The sequence below is a fragment of the Anabrus simplex genome, chromosome X (assembly GCF_040414725.1).
Source record: "Anabrus simplex isolate iqAnaSimp1 chromosome X, ASM4041472v1, whole genome shotgun sequence".
Taxonomy (NCBI): domain Eukaryota; kingdom Metazoa; phylum Arthropoda; class Insecta; order Orthoptera; family Tettigoniidae; genus Anabrus; species Anabrus simplex.
Window position 1 is genome coordinate 76,758,862 of NC_090279.1, and position 23,637 is coordinate 76,782,498.

Here is a 23,637-nt window from a genome sequence, read left to right on the forward strand (position 1 = left end):
CAGACGACCACGGAGGTATGAATTCATCCACTGAAGACTGTTTGTCGAGAACTGGAGTTTAAATAGTTTGGAAAGTAGTATGTCTATGTCAACAGAGTCGAAAGCTTTAGAGAAATCAAGAAGTGCTAGTATGGTAACTTGTCTTTTGTCCATCGCATTGCGAATGTCGTCTGTAACCTTAAGTAGTGCAGTAGTAGTGCTGTGGTTACGTCGAAAACCAGACTGGTGTTCGTCAAGAATATCGTGTATTTGCAAGTAGTTGGAGACTTGTTGGTGTTCAATGAATTCTAGGGCTTTTGAAAGGACCGATAATATGCTCACAGGTCTATAGTCAGTTACGTCTTCAGGCGGTGATTTTTTAGCGAGCGGGACGACAACGGCAGATTTCCATAAGGAGGGATACGTGCCAGTCATTAGTGAGTGGTTAAATATGTGAGTTATAGTAGGTAAAATTATGTCAATTATTGTCTTAATAAGTTCTATTTCTATGTTGTCTATCCCTTTGGACTTCGATTTTATTCTAAATATGGCTTGTTTAACTTGCGAGGGTGTCACATGTGAAAAGTAGAATTTTTCTCTGTCAGGTGCAGGGGAGTTGTAATTGCTGTATAGTGTTCTATGTTTCCTTTCTCTGTCAATGGTATGTCCGGGAGTGGTAAAATATGTATTGAGGGAGTCGAGGGATACGTCAATAGGATGGTCGTCTCTTTGTTTACCTATTCCCATGTGTCTTAGTTCTTTCCAAGCCATAGCAGGTCTAGTATTTTTATTTAGCAGGGTATGTGCATGTCTAATTCTAGCGTTGCTTACTGACTGCGATGTTTTATTTCGTAGCCGTTTAAATGCGTCAAAATTGTCTTGTGTCGGTTGTCGCTTAAACTTTCTATGTGCGGCATCTCGTCTTGCCATTAACTCCTTTAGCTCTAAGTTTAGCCACGGTGCTGGGGCTCGCGTTACCCGTACTGTTTTCGGCGGGGCGTGTCGATCATAGAGCGCTGTCAGATATTCGTTAAATATGTTTACTTTAACGTCAATGTCGTCAACTGTTAGTATATGGTGCCATGGAACATCTAGTGCGTCTTCAGTGAACATACTGTAGTCAATTTTAGAGAGATCTCTGAATGTAATAGTCCTTGGTTTTGTCTTTCGGGTCTTTAAGGAGTAGGATATGTATATTAGGTCATGAGCTGAAATTCCTGGTACAGATGTCTGTCCGTGTTGTAGTACTTTGTCTGTATTCTTGACAATAATTAAGTCGATTGTCGTGTGTGACGTGGCGGTGTGGTGAGTAGGGAGTGTTTGCAAAATGCTCATATCGCAAGATGTAGTCATGTTTAAAAGCTGCCGACATTCGGCATTGTTGTTTCCGGTGTCTGTGTTAAAGTCGCCCATGACAATTACATGTTCATATTGCGGGAGTACGCGTAACAAAGCATTTTCTACGTCCTCCAAATGTCCAATCGCAGGTGGCTTGTACAGCACACAGACAGCACATTTCTGATGGGCTACGATTATTTCCAAGAGCAGGAACTCCGATCTTCTATTGTATTCGCTATCTGAACATGCAATTATCGTAGGCTTTAAACTGGTTTTGACTATCGCTGCTACACCTCTTCCCCTCTTTCCAGCTCTGTCGTTCCGAAGTAAACAGTAGCCAGGTATGTTGAAAGTCTTCGAAGGGATCAGATCATGAAGCCAGGTTTCAGTGAGAAGGCAAACATCAAATACGTCCGCGACAAGTTCTTTAATTTCGTCGAAATGGGCAGACAATGAATGTACATTTAGATGGGCTATATGGAGACCTTTCGGGAAAGAGGAAACTTTAGCTAGTAGCAGGTCTCTAGTTGAGTGAGAAGGAAGGGGGTAATTCCAGGAGGGGTCAGTGGACAGTTGTCACAAGGTCGTGTTCTGTTTGTGGAGAGTGGAGGGGTGAGTGAGGCCTTGAACGGGATTGTGGCTGGGAAGGAATGTCCGGTACTGTCAGAGGAGAGTAACCCATTAGTGCTCGTTGCCACCTTATGAAAAAGTAATAATTATGCGAATGAGATAATCTAACTAAAGTGAGCTAATCTAATTACCTTATGAAAAATTAATAATTATGTGAATGAAATAAACTAAGTACAGTGAGCTAATCTAATTAAATTACACTAAGGTGGTATTTAAATAAAATGAAATATAGTAAATAGAGATCAGAACAGTCAAGTGAATTGTCCGTTTAGTTGCTATCTCTATCCTCCGGTAAGTCACACAGCCGGTTAATGCGCACTTTGCCCCCATCGGGTTTCTTAATGATGATATCGCCGTCTGCAGTCCAACAGTTCGCTACATGGAAACGGTGAATGGCAGCTTTCAGTATGGAGAGTCTAGCGGACGTGAGATCTTCGCGGATGGTAACATGAGTGCCTTTTAGTCTCCTTTTGTTACGGAATACTTCTTGTCGTGTACGATAGGAAGTAAACTTGACAATGATAGGCCGAGTTTTCCCTACTGATTTAGGCCCAACACGATGACTTCTATCAATATCATTGATGTTTATAATCACGCCTATATCTCTGAAGACGTTTACAGCAAGTTCGTCAGTATTTTCTTGTGAGCTCTCCTGCACTCCAAAGATTCTATATTGTTCGAGAGAGTCGCTTCTAGCTTCGAATTCTGAGCTAAGTGCCTGGATTTCCTTGTCCCGACACTCAAGTTTCTTCTTTAAATCCGCTACAAGTTCTGCATTGAACTGGAGAGATTTCTCTAGTTCCTTAACGACAAGTGTGGTCACTCGCTCCGATATCGCCTCTATAATTCTGTCCAGAAACTTACCCGAGCTGAGAGTCTCATTCAGGATCCTCGTGACGGTCTCTTCCACGAGGTTGGCACTACCGTTCGCTTCCTTGCTGTTAGGCTTGTTACTCCTGGTCATCTTGTTTTACAATGGAATATTTTAATGAACTGATAAAAATATGGCCACAACAGGGAGACACTTTCACTTTAAACACTTTCAAACTATGTCTGCACACTTTAACACAACGTTTGATATATGTTACTAGGAAATAACACCTGCTAATTCACTTTGACTGAGGAGCTGATCTCACGCACGTCCGTCAGCCATCAAGGTCTCACGTCTTCTCTTAGGAAATAAAAGAAGAGTGAGAATTTGTCTTGAAGTTGTCTAGGCAACGGACTTGAACTTCCGCGAGTGCTGGTCAGCTTTTTAGTTCGTAAACATGACAGGATTGAATACTGCGTATATTGAGACTGAGCTGAATAACGGCATAAGAAACGACACAGAATTGTTGAGCAGGGGTGGAGGTAAATTTTTAGTGAGTAAATAACATATCAACAAAGATAATTTTACTGATAACTGTGATATAAGTGAAAACGGATATCTAGATATCGGACCTGATGATGATGCGGCTGCAATTCAGGTAACACAAACATTTTGTTTCATTATTCAATGATTATACGGATGATGTTGAACCTATCAATAATTTCAAAAGAGTATTATGAGAAATAGGTTATATTTTGACATATGTTAGGCGGAGACAATCTATTCATTGACATTACCGATTGCGTATATATCAATGCAGCAATCAAACAGGCGCATTTCAGTAAAATAGAAACAGAATGGGAAGACACTTGCTAGAGGAAATGAAAGTTGATATACAAGGTCACCATTACACTTCCAGAATCTCATCTTTATTGGCTTAGGGGGATTTAGACAACATGAGAATGTGACAAATACAGCCTACCTCAGTGTTGAGTATCTCCAGCACGGGTGGGGGTTTGAACCGACAAACTTATGACTCAACGAATAGAGAAATGGACATGATGGTATGTTAAATGTTGTAAATGATGGCATGTTTTCTAATATTATTGAAAATGAAACGGTGTGCTCTGCTTGAATGTTTCCTAATTAATAGGTTGAAACCTGGGAATAAGCATAGCAAAAATGTGGGTGGTAAAGGGTTAAAGATACCCTTTGACATCACTAACATGTACACCAACGTAACAATAGATGAATCCATTAAAATTATCGAAAATCTTCATAAAGAAAATACTTCACTGCAGGCAACCAAATAAATAATTAGCTCATTAGAACAATGCTACACCAAAATTGCTTTGCATTCACTGACAAGATGTATTGCCACAAAGAGGGGTTAGCCATGGGCTCACCATTATAAGGTATAATGGCAAACATTTTTTGAATAACTTTGAAAACATCTTCTGAACGTATCAGCATTCAAAAGGAATATTATACTGGAGCAGGTATGTAGGTGACATCATGTGCATATGATAATGACTTCACTAATGCACACCAGTTATTAAACACACTAAATTATTTACAAAATTCCACCAGCTTCACAATGGAGCAAGAATCTAATAAGAAAATAACACCACAATCAGCAGGAATAATGGAAACCTGACCTACAAAGTGTACAGAAATCCCACTCAGGTGTTGCACGCTATTGACGAGTCTAACCATGCATACACACTAAAAATAGCTGGATTGAATACAATGATACACAGAGCTGTTTCCATACCAATGAGCACAATGGAGTTCAATGAAGAGGCACAAATTGTTAAACAAATCATAAAAGAAGACAACCACCCTCCAGGCACAGTAGATAAAATATTAAACAAACAAAAGAAAAGTCCCTGGAAAACCACCACACTTGGTTCTCAACTACATTAATAATAACACATAAAAAGTAGGTTATATCTTTAGGAAACAGGGTTTTAATTAACCTTTAGGATGAACAACACACTGCAGAGACACATCAACAAGTGCACCTAAACAAAAAAGACCCTTTCTCAAAGTCACGAGTCTATGAACTCCAGTGCCAAGAACTTAACTGCAATGCCACCTATATAGGTCAGACAAAACAAAATTTCCACACAAAATTCAAAGAACACAATAAACGATCAGATATAATCAGATTTCAGCCTTTGGGGAGCACATATACGACAGTTCACACTATTTCACAGACATCAACACAGATCTAAAAATTTTACACATTGAAAATAAAATCAAATCTTCGAATATGAGGGAAGCAATCGAGATCTACATCGCAAAAAGTGCTAACGTAACCAACTTAAATGACCATACACACTTAAAAAATTCCCCGCACATCGCTCTACTCACATAATATCTGGACCATACTTACTCATTGAATTGGCAGTTATCACAATAATACCCTATAGATATTCTCTATTTCAGTTCCATACATTATTCATCTAAAATCATTCAGTTGCATTCATCCATCTTACATAAAAGTACATTATAACATGAAGTAGGTTAATAACCTTCTCTCCCCTCTCCAGTGTGGAAAGAGTATTCCACAGTGCTCCACTCGTTCCAACCTACTTCCCCCTCTCCTCTCTATGGTACAGTGTACTAGATTTTAACATCCAGTAGGAGGGATCCACAATGTTCGGCACTCCCCTCTCATGCTTCCCTTCCCCTCTCCGTAAGGTTTGTGTTATACTCAAAACTTTCCATTTACCTCTCCATGACCACAGTCCTGAAATAGTATTTGGTGACAACAAAGTTGATATTACAGTCTAGATAAGTTCGGGAGTTTTCTCGATATATTAATACTTGTAAATTTCTTATTTGTCAGTACTGGCTCATATTATCACTGAACTCTCTATCGTTGACAAGTTTATGCAACGTAAACAATGCTGTACATATATGCATATTTTGTGTAATTTCATAGAATCTGAGGATGTTCTTGTAGAATGAAACATGTCATTCTTTGTATAATAGAGTGTTTATTTTTTACGGGTGTTTATAGTGTAATAATGTATGTTAAAATTGTATGTTTGACAAACTAGAAAGTTTTTTGTTACATTTAACTAAGTCTACAATGGAAAGTATGGCTTCATCTTTAACAAACTCTCCATTTTGTGCGTCATTTTATCTTCCTTTCCTTAGTTCAGCTACTGTTCGATTTCTTCTGTATTAAATGGGATAAGTGAGTATATTCTGGAATTTTATAATTTAATTCGCTTTTATTAGTAAACTAACTTGTAATAGAATGTAAGCACCCCTGTAGTGTCAAAATGTTTCATGAATCCAAGTGACAAATTTAAAGGTCTCGTAGTACGAGGGCCATCCGATAAATAGGTTTCCCTATTTTACAAAAAATACAAGCACGCTATTTACACTTGTGCTGGCCCTGCAGTGTGGGGGTAGCATGCCTGCCTCTTACCCAGAGGCCCCGGGTTCAAGTCCTGGCCAGGTCAGGGATTTCTACCTGCATCTGAGGGCTGGTTGGAGGTCTACTCAGCCTATGTGATTAAAATTGAGGAGCTATCTGACAGTGAGATGGTGGCCCTGGTCTAGGAAGTCTAGAATAACGACGGAGAGGATTGTTCGTGCTCACCACATGACACCTCGTAATCTGTAGGCCTTTGGGCTGAGCAGTGGTCACTTGGTAAGCCATGGCCCTACGGGGGCTGTTGCCCCATGGTGCTTGGTTTTATTTACCTTTGAGAAATATTTAATTTTCATTCTACAACTCGTACACTACTTTTCCACATAGTCATTATTTCAGTCCAAATATTTTGTTATGTTGGCAGCAGTTTCTTGATACCTTCATCATACCGGGTCGGGTCCCATCTCTGTAGACAGCGGTGCACTTCCTCTTCCACGTCTTCATCAGTGCAAACCGCTTACCTCCAAGGTGCAACTTGAGTTGTGGATAGAGATGGAAATCACTCGGGGCAAGTTCCGCAGAATAAGGTGGATGGGGAAAAAGGTCCCTTTTGAAGTTCTGCAGCAAATCCTGCGTCCTTTGAGCAGAATGGGCACTATTTTCTGAGACAAGACCAGAACGTTTTCGTTGGATTTCAACTCTGAGCTTCGTGAAGACCGTACAGGACCTCTCATGTGTGACCACAGTGCATTGGGGCAGTCAGTCAACCAATACAACATCATTACAGTCCCAAAGGCAGTAGCCAAAACTATGCCTACAGAGGCTGAGGTCTAACCGAGCAAGTTGGCCATGCGGTTAAGGCCGCGCAGCTGTGAGCTTGCATCTGGGAGATAGTGCTTTCGAACCCCACTGTCGGCAGCCCTGAAGATGGTTTTCCGTGGTTTCCCATTTTCATACCAGGTAAGTATTGGGGATGTACCTTAATTAACGCCACAGCTGCTTCCTTCCCACTTCTAGGCTCTTCCTCTCCAATTGTCAACATAAGACCTATTTGTGTCGGTGCGATGTAAAGTAAATTGTAAAAAAGAGTCTGAGGTCTTGGCCCTTTTTTATGAGCATGTTCGCCAAGTTTCTTCCATAGCATGCTTTGTGGTTTTGTTTTTAGAGTTGAATAATGCACCCTGCTTTCATCTCCAGTAACAATGCGGGAAAACATTTGATCTCCCTCTCTTTGAAGCATTTGCAGGAAAGCTCAGGCTACCTCGTTCTGTTATTGCTTGTGAGCATCAGTAAGAAAACTTGGGACCCATCTTGCACAGACTTTTCAATACTGCAAGACATTCAACAATATTATTGCAATAAAGGACTGCCCAGTTTCCGTGCCGGGAGGCAGTAGATTCATTATCTCATCAGTGCTGACGCATTAATCTTTGTCCACCACATTCTGACCAACAGTGGCTGTAATGGGCCTGGCGCTGCGCTGTCATCATGTACATCTTGCTGCCATTCCAGGAACCATGAATGCCAGCATGCATCTTTCGCTATAAACTCACACCAAATGGCAATGAATATTGGTAGCCATTTCATTTTTTGCCGTGGAAAAGCGAATAACAGAACAGAGTTCACAAGTGGAAACGCTTTCAAGTGGTAGCTCCATGGCAGGTAGCGCCGTACTGGTGAACACAGAGCAAGTACGTGCGGTTGAAGATCACCTTACCCCAGCCATATGCCAGTGGAAGTTCCTACAGTACCAACTTAATTCTAAAACATGTGGTTTGCAGAGAAAAAATAAGGAAACTTATTTATTGGATGACCTTCGTAGATCATGAAAGAGCTTCTGTAACTGCAGATGTACACTCCGACACTGATGGTGTTCTCATCCCCACAGTTCTTCACAGAACAATGCATAACATCCTTGTAGTAGTAAAATATTTCATTTGTAGTTGCTTTATGTTTGACCTGCATCACATCTTTCCCTGGTCTATGACTGTGATAAGCCTGCTTCTTTCATGTCCGTTTTTTATTTTTACACTTGGATGAACAGAACTGTCTCAATGCAGTGTTTATCCCCTGTGAGCTTGGCAAAACCAGATTATAGAAAGTGATTAAAATGTTTCAAGGGATTTTGATCTGTCTGTCTAAACAAAATGTATGTTAAGAGCATAGTATTAATATTTCTCACTGTATGGCAAAAGATTTAGGACAGTTTTAATACTTGGATGTGATTCAAACAACCTAAATGATTTGATAGACGTAATTGGATACATAAAATCAATTAATATAATTTAGTGTTTATGTCTGTGGCAGATTCCTTCCAAAATTTTGTGCGAGATGGTCCCAATTCCATCTCTGGTAGGATATCTTCTGATATGGCTAGAAAATGCTTCTCACTTTATATTTGGTTCTCAGTCTCATGCTTTCTCTGACATTAGGTTTGAACAAGGATGATAACACCATTCTCAGTGCAGCCTTTGGTTTTGAAGTCCTCTGCTGGTAGAAATCTCTCTTAAACAGTAGTAAAATTTTGAAAGTAACTGTAATACTTGGAAGTAGTAAATTATCATGCTCATTTGTTGGTGACAGTATTTGTAGTTGTGTGTTACGTGCATAACTTATGTATCTTATTTTCCACAGGAAAATATTGAAAATGTATCAGAAATGATACCACTGAAAAAAGAAGCCAAATCGGTGTTAACAGAGCCAGGGCCAATGCAGGAAAATTCACTTGAGGTAATGTACATAATTTGATAAGCCATTGTTAGGTACTGAAAATAGAAAATTGCTGAACAGATATCAATGATTGACCCTTCATTTCAATACATATGATTGATACACTTTTTTATGAGATTGACTTTTTACTTACCTAATTTTCACCTTTCCTTCATGTTCTCTAAGATCTTGCATATGTATCACGCAGCAGTTTGAGTAGATCCAAAGATCTCTATTGTATATCATTTGGGAGATGGTATCGTTGCTACTAATATTTTTGACTTAGTGAATATTTTCAAACACGGAGTTGCTATAAGGAGCACTTTTTTGTTACTGTTCCTGGGTATTTTACTAGTTGTTCCAAATGAAACACCATTGTAATCTTGTTGATTATATAATTATTGACTTCTAGATAATACAATTATTTGTAGATAAAAGTTGCAGGTGATTGCTTGCTTACTGTCAGAATTCACTTACGTACTACACACATTGTAGCCATCTTGTGACAAGTAGAAAACATTCTTATCCTTCCTAATGTGGTCTGTGATGATACTAGTCTATGGTGACTTATAATATTACTTAAAATTTCAATGAATAAATGAGCCCTTGAAGAGTGATCTTGCCTTTCTGTTTCATATATGGTAAAGGACAGGCTTTGTATGTTCCCCATTACTCACCTGAACATTTGTTACATGAATTAGGATCACTGCCATCGTCCACTGCATAGCATGTGACTATGTTGTTATGGGCTATTTATTGGGATATTTAATTGACAATCTCTTTCAGGAATTCTGGGTTGGCTGCTCAATATACAGCCATCTGGATAATGAGAGAGGAAGTATAATCATGATCAGGGAGTGTAGTATTTTTCTCTCCTACAAGGAAATTGGATGTAGTTAGGCAAGAAGTGTCAAAAGGTCGTCATTTAACTTTAGTGAGGAGATGTATGTGTTGTAAGAGTGGTCCATTCTTTGTTGGTCAAGTAATAAGAATTCATCACTCTTCTAAGGTGATATATGAGACTGTTGACAGCTGCTTCTCGTTTTCTATCAAAGTGTAGTGCTGCAGGAGGGATGGAATGCTGTATCAGTCCCATTCCTGCAGTTGCAGGGAAGAGCTGGTTTTTCTCAGGATTGTTTTTCAGAAAGGCCTTGATTTCCTTAGCTGCTCTGAAGAAGTTTGTGCCATTATCACTGTAAATGTTCACGGGGAGACCTCTATGAAAATAAGTGAACAAAGAGAGGCGAGCAATGTAGTTGTTGTAAGATCAGGTATCATGTCTATGTAGAGAGACTTGGTAGCTAGGCAGTCTGGTCTTGTTCCTTCTCACGCCAATGTTTATGCGAATTGAGCCAGCATAGTCTATTCTAGTGTTAAGAAATGGGTACACGCACACTTTGTGTATTTCGCGTTAATTGTTCAGAAGTATCTGCATTCAACTTACGACCCTTGAGACGTGCATAAATGTTGCTTCTTTACCGCCCCCCTTGCTGATGGGGTCTGAAACTTGCCTCTCAGAGATGTGATTAAGGGTTGAGTGCCATGATGAAGTAGTCGAAGTTGTTCCGCAATGATAATTAAATTAGTGAGATGATATATATACAGAATGATCTAATATTTCCTCCCCACTAGAATTAAGATATTGTGCAGTCTTCTGCCGACAAGGAGATGGCTTCTTGATCTATGATTATGGTTATAATCAATATGATTTAATATTTTCTGTGACATTAATTTACGATACCCTCATTTGTTGAACATATGTATTTGTGTGTGGGGACCTTATCTGCAATTCTCGGCCATTGTTGCATTGCCGTTAATTTATGTGCCGGTACTGTGGCTATTTAAAATGCATTTAAAATCCATTATTACGTCAATAATTTTGATTTTCCTTATTGGCCCAATAAGCTAATCCTTGACTTGAGCATGCGTAGTGTCTCTCTTGAACGGAGCTGTTTTTCTGTCTCGTCAACTAGCGAGCGAGGAGTCTTGTTCTGAGCGAGCTGTGAGATGGACGCCACTAGCCTTTTTCCTTAGAAGACTTTGAAAAGTAGTGGTGTGACTAGCAGTGATTTTACACTCACAGGTCAAACTGTGATTGCTATTTTGAAGTAGCAGTGATTTTTAACTTAATTAACTGTGATTCAGCCAACACACATAGGATACAAGGCCACTCTGCGGCCTACAGGAGTACGATGTCGTGCAGCATTCAGTACACGGGCGAACTCGCGCTAACGCTCAAAACAAATATTCATTTTCAGAATCATATTTTAAAAAGTTATATACATGACCTTTTTTCAAAAAGTACGCCACGGTACTATGCCATACTTTTGATTTGCGACCTTTATCGGCATCTCTGTCTCATGTTATTGGAGTATTATCTGAGTATACACATATTTAAATATTGCTCCGGCCACTAAATTCTAAGCATCGGGTCGCAAGTCATACAAAGATTCCAAACTGGAATAATATTTATGAACATAAGTTCCAACACATGGCATATAATCATTTCTCAGGGTAAAATTCGCTTCGTTGTTCCCATATGCATTAAATAAATCGCGTATTCCGTTGAAGAGTCACCGACCGTTGAAACATTCATACCATCTCCTTATGTCAAAAGAAATTATCCGAACCTCATCTAATATTCAACGCAAGCTAACACAATAATTCCAAAAAACTATCCTACTACTACCTACTACACCTTACTTAAAGAATAGAAATGCAAAATCAAATCTATATGTAATTTATTAGCATGCTAATGTATAATAAAATTGAATAATATATATTCATTGTCAATAAGGAAAGGAAAATCATAGAATTATAAGTATCATTCTCAAAATGCTTGGTTTCCGCGATAAACATATCTGAAAGAACTTTAAATCTTCTACATATTTGCTTACATATTCGTTCAATATCATAAAATACCATATCTTCCATGTTTAAATTCATATACAGGGGAAAATAGGGATCAGAACTTTATTAAATCAAGGAGTGGAATATCTTTCATTTAATGTTGTTTGGGATCTTCTTTGGGGCATATGTTAAGTTTCATTTTGGATTTCGGTCTATTTGACCAAAAATTTATTCAAACACATGTTTGTATTCTTGTTTGGATTCTTGTTTGTGACTCACCACATTACGAGATAAGCATTAGCATGTTCAATTATGGGTTCAAAACACCCATACAGTTACCAATATTCCTATCATAACCCAAATGATTAAATTAATTCAGTACATCACCATATGTACAGCTCAAACAAAATAAATCTAGTACGGAGTGCCATAGATTTGACGGTACGTCATTCTGATCTGCGAAAATCGTGCCATACAGTCCTAGTCATGTGCTAAAATATTTACATACTCCCAAATATTTCTTTGCCGTGCCATAGTTTCGATAAAGCAGACCGTACTCCGTATAAGCGCTATCGTGCTGACCTTCAAATACGTAAATGTGCGAGATTTCATTCTATTCCCAAATATATATAACGTAATGCATAACAAACACGTAACCTCTCCATATCATCCTCCGAAAGTTATAACGAAATACATACTGCTTGGCTCGAGACATGCATTCAACTCAACATGGCCTATATTCTTTACTTGCAGTGCTAACCCAAATCTAAATATGATATGTAACACAGGAATTCGCATTTCAATTATCTATCCCATTCTTAAATAACGAACATAAACATATCTCCTCATTCTACTTATAACATGCCACATTAACACTTCATTTCCTCTGTATATATATATTCCTCCATATTTAAAATATATCATCACTCAATTCCACTAAAATAACCTCTGTGCTACGGACGCAATATTCAATAACCTGATTATTCTCTTATACACTGCAACTTCGTAATATTTCAAACACTTCTTTACCATATTATTATCATACTGGCCATGATTGGTATACATATTGACCTGAAGTTCTAGGTTACGTCTTATATCTCGCTTATATTTTTACATCCATAACTGGTTAAACGCTTCACGGTCTACACGTATTAATTGGCACAAAACATGCACAAATACTCAATCAGATCTAGTTTCCAATAACCTTAAAATTATCACATTAGCACTGTAGTTATATAGCTTAAAATAGCACTTTTCATCGGCTAGTAAATGGCATTTATATTCATATATCCTTTCATTGGCACTTGATCTCTTATATCTAGCACTCCTGTACACCTATAAATATTTTTCATTAATTGATTTGAAATTCATTACGATGCAACTCATAATACTTATCTCGTAACGGGATTTTGCCGCTGGATCTCTGCTGGACTACGGCATCTCAGAGTATGCAACCACTGCGATCCGAAGACTACGTCATCTGCGGCTTCATCTTGGGTCTTGGCTTGAGCTAATCAGTCTTGAGCAAAACACTCCTTCTGTTTAAGCTGAATCCATCTTGTCACCAGTCATCATGCAATCATAAAAGAACAAATACATAGTAGAGTTCATAGTATACTGGTGAAAAATAGGCAATTCAATTCACAATATTTGTTTTTGGAAATTCGAGTTAGACGAAAATATTCTCTTCTTTAAATTTATAGATTTCTCTAATTTGGCCTATTCCTTGCTCTTTCTTTTGCTTAAACAGATATTGTCTCCCTCCTGGAAACAATAAATTATGCCGCTATGGTACTATTTTCGGCAACGTGTAATTCAGCTGAAGCTTCCTTTCCGTTTCTGAATTCAGATTTCACAGTGACGAATATTTCTTTCAAATCTAGCCTTTTTCCGTATTATGTTCTCGCAGATCTAGTCTTCTATCCTATTAATATACTAATATTTTCGTATTTGCCGTTGAGTTGATCCTTTTTAATAATCTTACTGTAAGCCGTGCAACTTCCCTTCAACTTGTAGCTTTTATCTTTCACAAAGTAGTCAAGAATCGTTCTCTTTCAAATTTTTCCGTCCATTATTATTTAACTCTTGAAATTCTTTTCCCTTGCGGCCGGGCGATATCGATTTATTAGATCACTACTCTGTGTACCTGCACCTGAAGCTACTGTCCGCCATCTTTGTCCACTGTATTCATTACATTGACGGCCGCTAATGTAACGTAATGGTACAGTACGAATCAACAGGGGCTATTTATTTATAATTGCTAGTTGATGTACCCGTGCTTCCCTGCGGGATTTTCAGAAAGACTGAATTTGTGGTTTTCCTAAAAGAAGTCAACATAGGTCATTACAAAAAAGTCGGTAGGAATGTAGCGATTATAACCAAATACTCGATCAAATGAAAAACTGCAGATTTTCTCACTTTTAACGAACAGTACTACGGTGCCGATCTAACAGTCCCAAGTTCCAGAGCTGGAATAACCAGGCCGTAGACATTTGTGAAGACTCCTCTGCCATTATATTCCGTTAAATATGCACACTGCTCATTCGAGTCAGTGCCTCAGAGTAGGGATTGAACAGCTCGAATGCTATGATGAACCAGTGCGTAATGTACCAGTAGTATCAGAAATTTTATAAACCAGAGGAATAGCATGCTAAAGAAGAAAGTTATATAACATCCCAGCTACTTCCCGCCAATATTCAGCTAGGCTGTTACACTCGATACGACCGGGCGAGTTGGCCGTGTGGTTAGGGGTGCGCAGCTGTGAGTTTGCATCTGGGAGATAGTGGATTCGAACCCTACTATCGGCAGCCCTGAAGATGGTATTCCGTAGTTTCCCATTTCCACACCAGACAAATGCTGGGGCTGTACCTTAATTAAGGCCAAGAACGCTTCCTTCACACTCCTACCTCTTTCATATCCCATCGTCGCCATAAGACCTATCTGTTTCGTTGCGACGTAAAAGAAATTTTAAAAAATACTTGGTACGCAGCAGCAATCCTATCTATCGGAGATGGGTGGCAACAGAAGACACAAAGCACGTCACAACAAACAATGGTCAATGTAATGTTATTGTTGATCAATTGTATGAGCTTTCTATATTGCAGCCCTTCACATTTAGGTTTTTTCGACTCTGCTATAATAGGGCATCTTATAAAATTATTTATAGCGTGGACTGTAGTTCCTTATTCTCCGAATTTACATACATATTTTCATCACATTCTTAGTAACAAAAATCCAAATTCATGAATATATCTGTGATCATACCCGGTACGGTAACAATATATAAGACATAAATGATCGGAAATTTAACACTATATATATAACTTTAGTTATGCAGTATTTATCGATACGACCACTATTAACATACATATTTGAGAATTAAATTGTAGGCCTTCCCCTAAACTACCTTTTCACTCAGCATGAGTAAAATTATTTATGGCCTAGATTATAGGGACTTATTTCCCGATTTTGCATACCGCTTTTCAGGGAGATAGGACCTCTAATAAATATTTGAGAATTGAATTTTAGGCCTTCTCCTAAACGACCATTATTCTCAGCATGAATACAATTATTTATAGCCTAGATTGTAGCGACTTATTCCCCGACTTTTCTTACCGATTTCCATTAAGATACGACCAGTAATAACAATAAATATTTGAGAATTAAATGTTAGGCCTTCCCTCAAACTACCATTTCATTCAGCGTGTATAAAATTATTTATGGCCTAGATTGTAGCTACTTATTCCCCGACTTTGCATGCCGATTTTCATTAAAATTTCTTCAGCGGTTTTCTCGTGATGTGTGTATATACATGCAACTGCGACTTTGGTGTGGGTCACAGACATTTGAGTGTGATGCTGTGATACAGACAGACATTACGGAAAATTAAAAAGTGCATTTCCTTGTTACTGTGGACATGACTGATAAAGAAATACCATCCTTTTTAAATTCTGAGCAATGTACAGAAAAAAACTCTTATAGATTTGAGGGTTAACCAGTTGTCTTTTATCAAAATCATTGGTATAATTATATTGGAATTATAGAGCTGCTCATTAAGGAAGAAAATCAGGGAGTGAGGAGGAAATGACTTCTTCTTCTGACATTTTTCCCACACCTGTGAGGTCGTGGGTGCGAACTGCGTCACACATATGTGGATATAGCCCTGTTTTACGACCGGATGCCCTTCCTAACGCCAACCCTATATGTTGTTGTTTGAGTCATCAGTCCATAGACTGGTTTGATGCAGCTCTCCATGTCACTCTATCCTGTGCTAACCTTTTCATTCCTACGTAACTATTGCATCCTACATCTGCTCTAATCTGCTTGTCATATTCATACCTTGGTCTACCCCTACCTTTCTTACCACCTACACTTCCTTCAAAAACCAACTGAACAAGTCCTGGGTGTCTTAAGATGTGTCCTATCATTCCATCTCTTCTTCTCTTCAAATTTAGCCAAATCGATCTCCTCTCACCAATTCGAATCAGCATCTCTTCATTCGTGATTCGATCTGTCCATTTCACCTTCAGCATTCTTCTGTAACACCACATTTCAAAAGCTTCTATTATCTTTCTTTCTAAGCTAGTTATCGTCCATGTTTCACTTCCATACAATGCCACGCTCCACACGGAAGTCTTCAAAAACATCTTTCTAATTCCGATATCAATGTTTGAAGTGAGCAAATTTCTTTTCTTAAGAAAGCTCTTCCTTGCTTGTGCTAGTCTGCATTTTATGTCCTCCTTACTTCTACCATCGTTAGTTATTTTACTACCCAAGTAACAATATTCATCTACTTCCTTTAAGACTTCATTTCCTAATCTAATATTTCCTACATCACCTGCCTTCGTTCGACTGCACTCCATTACTTTTGTTTTGGACTTATTTATTTTCATCTTGTACTCCTTACCCAAGACTTCATCCATACCATTCAGCAACTTCTCGAGATCTTCTGCAGTCTCAGATAAAATAACGATATCATCGGCAAATCTCAAGGATTTGATTTCCTCTCCTTGGACTGTGATTCCCTTTCCAAATTTCTCTTTGAATACCTTTACTGCCTGTTCTATGTAAGCACTGAAAAGGAGAGGGGACAAACTGCAGCCTTGCCTCACTCCTTTCTGGATTGCTGCTTCTTTTTCAAAGCCCTCGATTCTTATCACTGCAGACTGATTTTTATACAGATTGTAGATAATTCTTCGTTCTCGTTATCTGATCCCTATCATGCGGCCAGTATCCAGTATTCTGGAGATAGTAGGTTCGAACCCCACTATCGGCAGCCCTGAAAATGGTTTTCCGTGGTTTCCCATTTTCACACAAGGCAAATGCTGAGGCTGTACCTTAATTAAGGCCACGGCCGCTTCCTTCCCACTCCTCGCCATTTCCTGTCCCATCGTCGCCATAAGACTTATCTGTGTCGGTGCGACGTAAAGCAATTAGCAAAAAATGAAGATCCCTATCATCTTCAGAATCATGAATAGCTTGGTCCAATCAACATTATCGAATGCCTTTTCTAGATCTACGAATGCCATGTACGTGGACTTGTCCTTCTTGATTCGATCCTCTAAGATCAGACGTAAAGTCAGTATTGCTTCACGTGTGCCTACATTTCTTCTGAAGCCAAACTGATCTACTCCCAACTCAGCTTCAACTTGTTTTTCCATTCTTCTGTAAATAACACGTGTAAAAATTTTGCAGGCATGAGATACTAAACTAATGGTGCGGTAGTTTTCACACCTGTCAGCACCGGCTTTCTTGGGAATAGGTATAACGACATTCTTCCAAAAATCGTATGGGACTTCTCCTGTCTCATACATCTTGCAGACTAAATGAAATAACCTTTCCATGCTGGTTTCTCCTAAGGCAGTCAGTAATTCAGAGGGAATGTCATCAATTCCAGGTGTCTTGTTTCTGTTGAGGTCACTCACAGCTCTGTCAAACTCTGACCTCAAAATTGGGTCTCCCATTTCATCAGCATCAACAACCTCTTCATGTTCCAGAACGAAATATCTACATCGTTACCTTCATACAACTGTTGGATATGCTCCTGCCATCCTTCTGCTTTGTCTTCTTTCCCTAGAAGTGGCTTTCCATCTGAGCTCTTAATATTCATACACCTAGATTTCCTTTTTCCAAAGGTTTCCTTGATTTTCCTGTATGCAGCATCTACCTTACGCAGGACCATACAGCCTTCGAAATCCTTGCACTTCTCCTTCAGCCATTCTTCCTTAGCTACCTTGCACTTTCTATCCACTTGATTTTTTAATCGTCTGTATTCTTTTCTGCCCTCTTCATTTCTAGCATTCTTGTATTTTCGTCGTTCATCAATCATGTTTAGTATCTCCTGAGTTATCCACTGATTCTTAGTTGATCTTTTCTTCATTCCTAACATTTATTCAGCAGCCCTACTGACTTCATTTTTCATGACTCTCCACTCTTGCTCTATAGTGTTTCCTTCAGCCTTTTCATTTAGTCCTTATGCAACATGTTCCTTGAAACAATCCCTTACACTCTTTTCTTTCAACTTCTCTAGATCCCATCTTTTTGCATTCGTTCCTTTCTTCAATTTCTTCAACTTCAGATGGCATTTCATGACCAACAAGTTATGGTCAGAGTCCACGTCTGCTCCTGGGAAAGTTTTGCAATCCAACACCTGGTTTCTGAATCTCTGCCTAATCATAATGAAGTCTATTTGATACCTTCCAGTGTCTCCAGGTCTCATCCACGTATACAGCCGTCGTTTGCGGTGCTTAAACCAATTATTGGCAAGGACTAAATTATGATCAGTGCAGAATTCAACCAGCCGACTTCCTCTTTCGTTCCTTTGTTCCAATCCAAATTCTCCTACTGTATTACCTTTTCTTTCTTGGCCTACCACTGCATTCCAGTCTCCCATCACAATTAGATTCACGTCACCTTTTACATATTGTATTAAATATTCTATCTCATATATTCTTTCAATTTCTTCATCATCCGCTGAACTAGTAGGCATATAGACCTGCACTATTGTGGTGGGCATTGGTTTGGTGTCTATCTTGACGACAATAATTCTTTCACTATGCTGGTCGTAGTAGCTTACCCGCTGTCCTATTTTCTTATTCATTATTAAACCTGTTACGGAGTTATCCGGGGTAGTTAGAGGTGAAAGAAGGTGCTGGGATGAATAGGTCTCAACTTACGAAATTAAAGTTAATTTAAAACTTTAAGAAAGGTTATATTTTCTTTTCAAGATCAAGAAATGACAAGTATGACAGGAACTCAGTTATATATCAACAAGTTAAGAACGTACAATTACAATTTGTTAATGGACTTGGGCTTCGAGTCCTCCAGACACACAATCCTTGAGCAATGAGCCCAGCTTACCAATGTATAAGGTTCAACAAAGGGGCAAAAACCCCAATCATACCAAGGAGCACTAGCTCCCAGTTACCCAGTTAAGCCTTCTCGAGGCGCACAGAAACCAAATTTGAGAAAGAGCAACCCGCTCTCAAAGTTCAAGCCAATGCAAAGGCCACACCAAACTCCACGTTCAAGCTGCCCTACGAGCACACAAGAACAGGGGTAATGATACGCAACCTACTGAGGCCTATTCAATAAAGAAACAGGACAATTACATGGCCCCAAAATTACAACTAGAGTGGAGGCGTAACTTGCACTCCTGATACAACTTTTTAAAAACCTATTTGGCTCCAGGCCGCTTATGCAAGGGCTAATCCCATGCTACGGAGGTGACACGATAGGAAAATTTTATTACATTATGAAACGAAGAAAAACGGTTGTGAAAACGTAGTCACCTCAAAAACAATATGAGAGGGAGCTCGAGAGGGTTAGGCACTCTCTATCCCGATTTGTAGTTAAAGAGACGGAATTTTATACCAAGTGTCTCTTACATTTTAAAGGAAGGTTACATGATAAAAGTTTCGAACCTGTCCCGAGGGTTAAACTGCTGAGCTAGCAAGCAAAGAAGTTATTAAAAGGCCATTACCTGATGGATGAACTGCTGCCCGAAGAAAGAGGCGCTTCCCGCCCCCTGCTACATAATCACACTAGGAAATATGTTACTGAAGTGGCGAGGAGACAAGAAAATCAGCACTTTATATATCTTCGCGGAAAATTCGAGACGTTTCATGAATGAGAACCCACACCCCCCTCAACTTTATTGGCTAGGATCAAGCAACATATCCATATCGGAGAAGACACACATTATTGGTTAGAAATTAATTAAAGAAATTGGGGATTGGCTAAATTCAAAACAAGCGGAAGGAGAAGGGTTATACTGCCAACCCAAAAAATGACTGAAAGAAATTTAACAAAGAACAAACTTATGAACACAAAATTTCTAAAAAAACAGTGCTTTCACTTCTCACAAGGGTGCACAATTGTAGTTCTTCAGTAGTGCCATCTAGAAGAGAATGTTCACACTTCTCACTACAGAGAAAACAAATATAAATTGAAAAAGACACAGTTCAGAACTCTTCAAAATTTACAATATTGACATCTTCTGAGAAACTTTAGAATTAACATGGTGGTTAAAGTTCAGGCTTCCTCCAGTACAGGAGTTTCAACAGGCGCAATGTATGAATTAGCGGCGCGGAGGTGTACCGCCCGGTACAGACCTCCCCCCCCCCCAAAAGTCCCTCCAAGTGGTAACACAGAATAACACCAGATTTTGTTTTAAAACAACGTTCAAGTTATGATGCTGATGTAGAAATTAATTGCAGAACGATTTACAAACAAGTTTTCTTAAATTGGTTGGATCCAGTGTCAAAATTCTTTGTATTAGTTTTGATATAATGTCTTTATGCTTGTAGTAGTTGAATACAGAAGGAAAAACTTTTAATTCTTGAAAGAAAACAAAATTCTAAGTCCACCAAATGTTGTAGTTGAATCAAAAAATGTAGTAATTGTTGATATGAAATGTCCATGTAGCTGATTAAGTATATTACTTGATGGCGAGACCAGCCGCAGCAGCTTGTGTCCAGAGGAGGCCGCTCGGACCCCTCAAGTACCCTGAGATACCGCACTCCCGCACTATGAGCGGGGTAGTGGTGCTGAAGCACGCCGCACACGCGGCGAATGTTTACAGACCGCGGGCAAGTTGCAGGAGGTGCGCCGCACATCAGCCTTGGCCGGGAGGAAGGCTACGGCTCGCCGTCCACTGGTTGACCTCACTGAAGTAGATCGGGCCCGTGCTCTACTCCAGTGGCGGCACGGCGCCGCGCCGCTGCGGGGGCACTGAAACATTAAGATCTCGGCGGCAGAATTTGTTGGACCAAAATAATTTTCGGGTACAGTACTTGTGGTGGAGCTGAGGGGCCAGCGGCGTGGAAATATTTATCTCATTTTAATTAGCCACTGTGTGTGGTCGAGCAGGACACGGGAGCGTGGTAATGGCCATGGCAAGGACAGGATAGCAGTTTAACTGTTCGGAGGAGGTTGTACAATGAACATTAGGAAACAGAGAACATAATTCCAAGGGCAGAAGGCCTCAAAATGAAACCAAAAATATAACCTTCAGATTTCTTTCAAAATGTAACAAGAAATAAAACGAGCTAAGTTAGTGCGGAAATTACACAGGTTTCACCTGGGACAGGTGAACCCTAAATATCCTCTCGGTGGCTGGATTGCTTAGCAACAACGTGACCGGCGTGAGAAAATCTACAATTATGCACGGCCCATGAAATCTGGGGGCAAGCTTGCCCGCGGGAACAAAGTTCTTGACCATCACCTGGTCACCTACCTTCAAATGGGTGGGTCTCCGTCCACGATCATATCTTTCCCTAACCTTTTCATGAGACACCTTATGATTGGCTTTAGCCTTCTTCCAAAGATCTTTAATATTATCTGGATCTATTGTCTCAGGTAGATTATCACTAAGAGACCAAATGTTAGAGAGCGGCGTGTTGGGTACAAACTTGAACATCAAGGAAGCTGGAGTAAACTTATGAGATTCTTGAACCGCCGAATTCAAAGCAAAAGCTAACCAATACAAGGACGTGTCCCACCTAGAATGATCCTCGTGATGATAGGCAATAAGGGCCGACCTCAGATTACGATTGACCCGTTCAGCTAGAGATGGTTGAGGATAATAAGCCGAAGTAGTCACATGAGATATGGACAGATCAAAACAGAATTTACGAAAGAGATTGGATGTGAAAGCTTTAGCATTATCAGATACAATATATTGACACGGACCGAAGGAAGCAAAAATGGAATTTAAACAAGTAATGGTGGACTGAGCGGTAGCCAGATTAGTTGGAAATAACCAAGAAAATCTCGTAATCCATCTACACATACAAGGATGAACTTGTTGGCGTTCCCCTTTGCCTGGGGGAATGGTCCTACGTAATCGATGTAGAGACGTTCCATTGGCCGTGATGCTTGCTGAGAAGACAGTAGACCTACCTTGGTGGACATGGTGGGTTTACTAAGCCAACATGATTTACAAGATTTTACCAATTCACGGATTTCTCCGTCCATACCCTTCCAGATGAACATTTCACGAATCTTTTCTCGGGTTTTGAAGATGTCTAAATGCCCCCAATGTGGTCTCATGGTAGTACTTGAAGATCATTGGTACAAGAACAGCTGGAACTACAACTTTCATTTTTTGATCATGCCTCGACGGGTAACATAAAACACCATTCCTCAATACATAAGGCGCGACATGTTCCCCCGAAGAAAGGGTTTCCATGATCGGAGCCAGCGTAGGATCTTCACATTGCTATTTTTCAATATCCCTAAACAACATGGGAGCATCAGTCAGAATGGCATTAACCTCAGATAGTATGTACTCGGGAGTTGAAGAACTATCATCCAGATCCGGGGTCTCTACATCGTTAGCAAACATACGGCTTAGTCCGTCAACAACGACGTTTTCAGAACCTCTGATATGCCTAACATCAAATTGGAAGGCCGAAATTCGGATGGCCCACCGGGCTATACGACCAGTACGACGCGGCCTACCTAAGACCCAGCTTAAGGCTTGGTCATCGGTCTCCAAGTCAAATTTGACATGTTCCAGATAGAGACGGAACTTTTCTAAAGCAAATAAGACTGCCAAACCTTCGAGCTCATAGATGGAATATTTGGCTTCTTGAGCCGATAGAGTCCTAGATGCATAGGCGATGGGTCGCCTCCCTAGTTCAGTCTCTTGAAGAAGGACTGCAGCTACCGCCTGCGACGACGCGTCGGTTTGGACGATGAATTTCTTGGAGAAATCGGGCATGGCCAGAACAGGGACGTTACACAGAGCTAATTTGAGATCTTCAAAAGTGGCTTGTTGAGAAGGTCCCCACTCAAATTTGACGCCTTTCCTACGTAGTAAGTTCAAGGGAGCCGCTCTATTGGCGAAATTTGGAATAAATTTCCTGAAGAAATTCACCATACCAGTGAACCTAGCAATACCTTTGATGTCCTTGGGAGGCTTGAAATCACGGATGGCCTGTGTTCTAGAGTGATCGACTGCGACACCATCGGGCGACACAATATGCCCTAGGAATGACATGGAGGGCTTAGCGAAGGCAACCTTGGACAACTTCACAGTTAACCCAGCCTTACAGAGGCGATGAGAACTTCTTTCAGATGATCTAGATGTTCTTCGAAGGTCTCCCAAAATACGACGACATCATCAAGATAGTGGTACAAGTACTCGAATTTGATGTCGGAGAAGACCCTATCTAGCAGTCTAGTGAGTACAGCTGCTCCCGTGGGGAGCCCGAAAGGTACGCGGTTGTATTCATACAAATTCCAATCCGTGGCAAACGCTTTAAGATGTTTAGATTCTTCAGCCAGAGTAATTTGATTATAGGCCTGATTCAGATCCAATATGGTAAAGAACTTAGCCTTCCAAAACCGTGAAAAACAAGAGTGAAGGTCTGGAAGGGGCCCAGATTGTAACACCACCTTCCGATTGAGAGCCCTATAATCAATC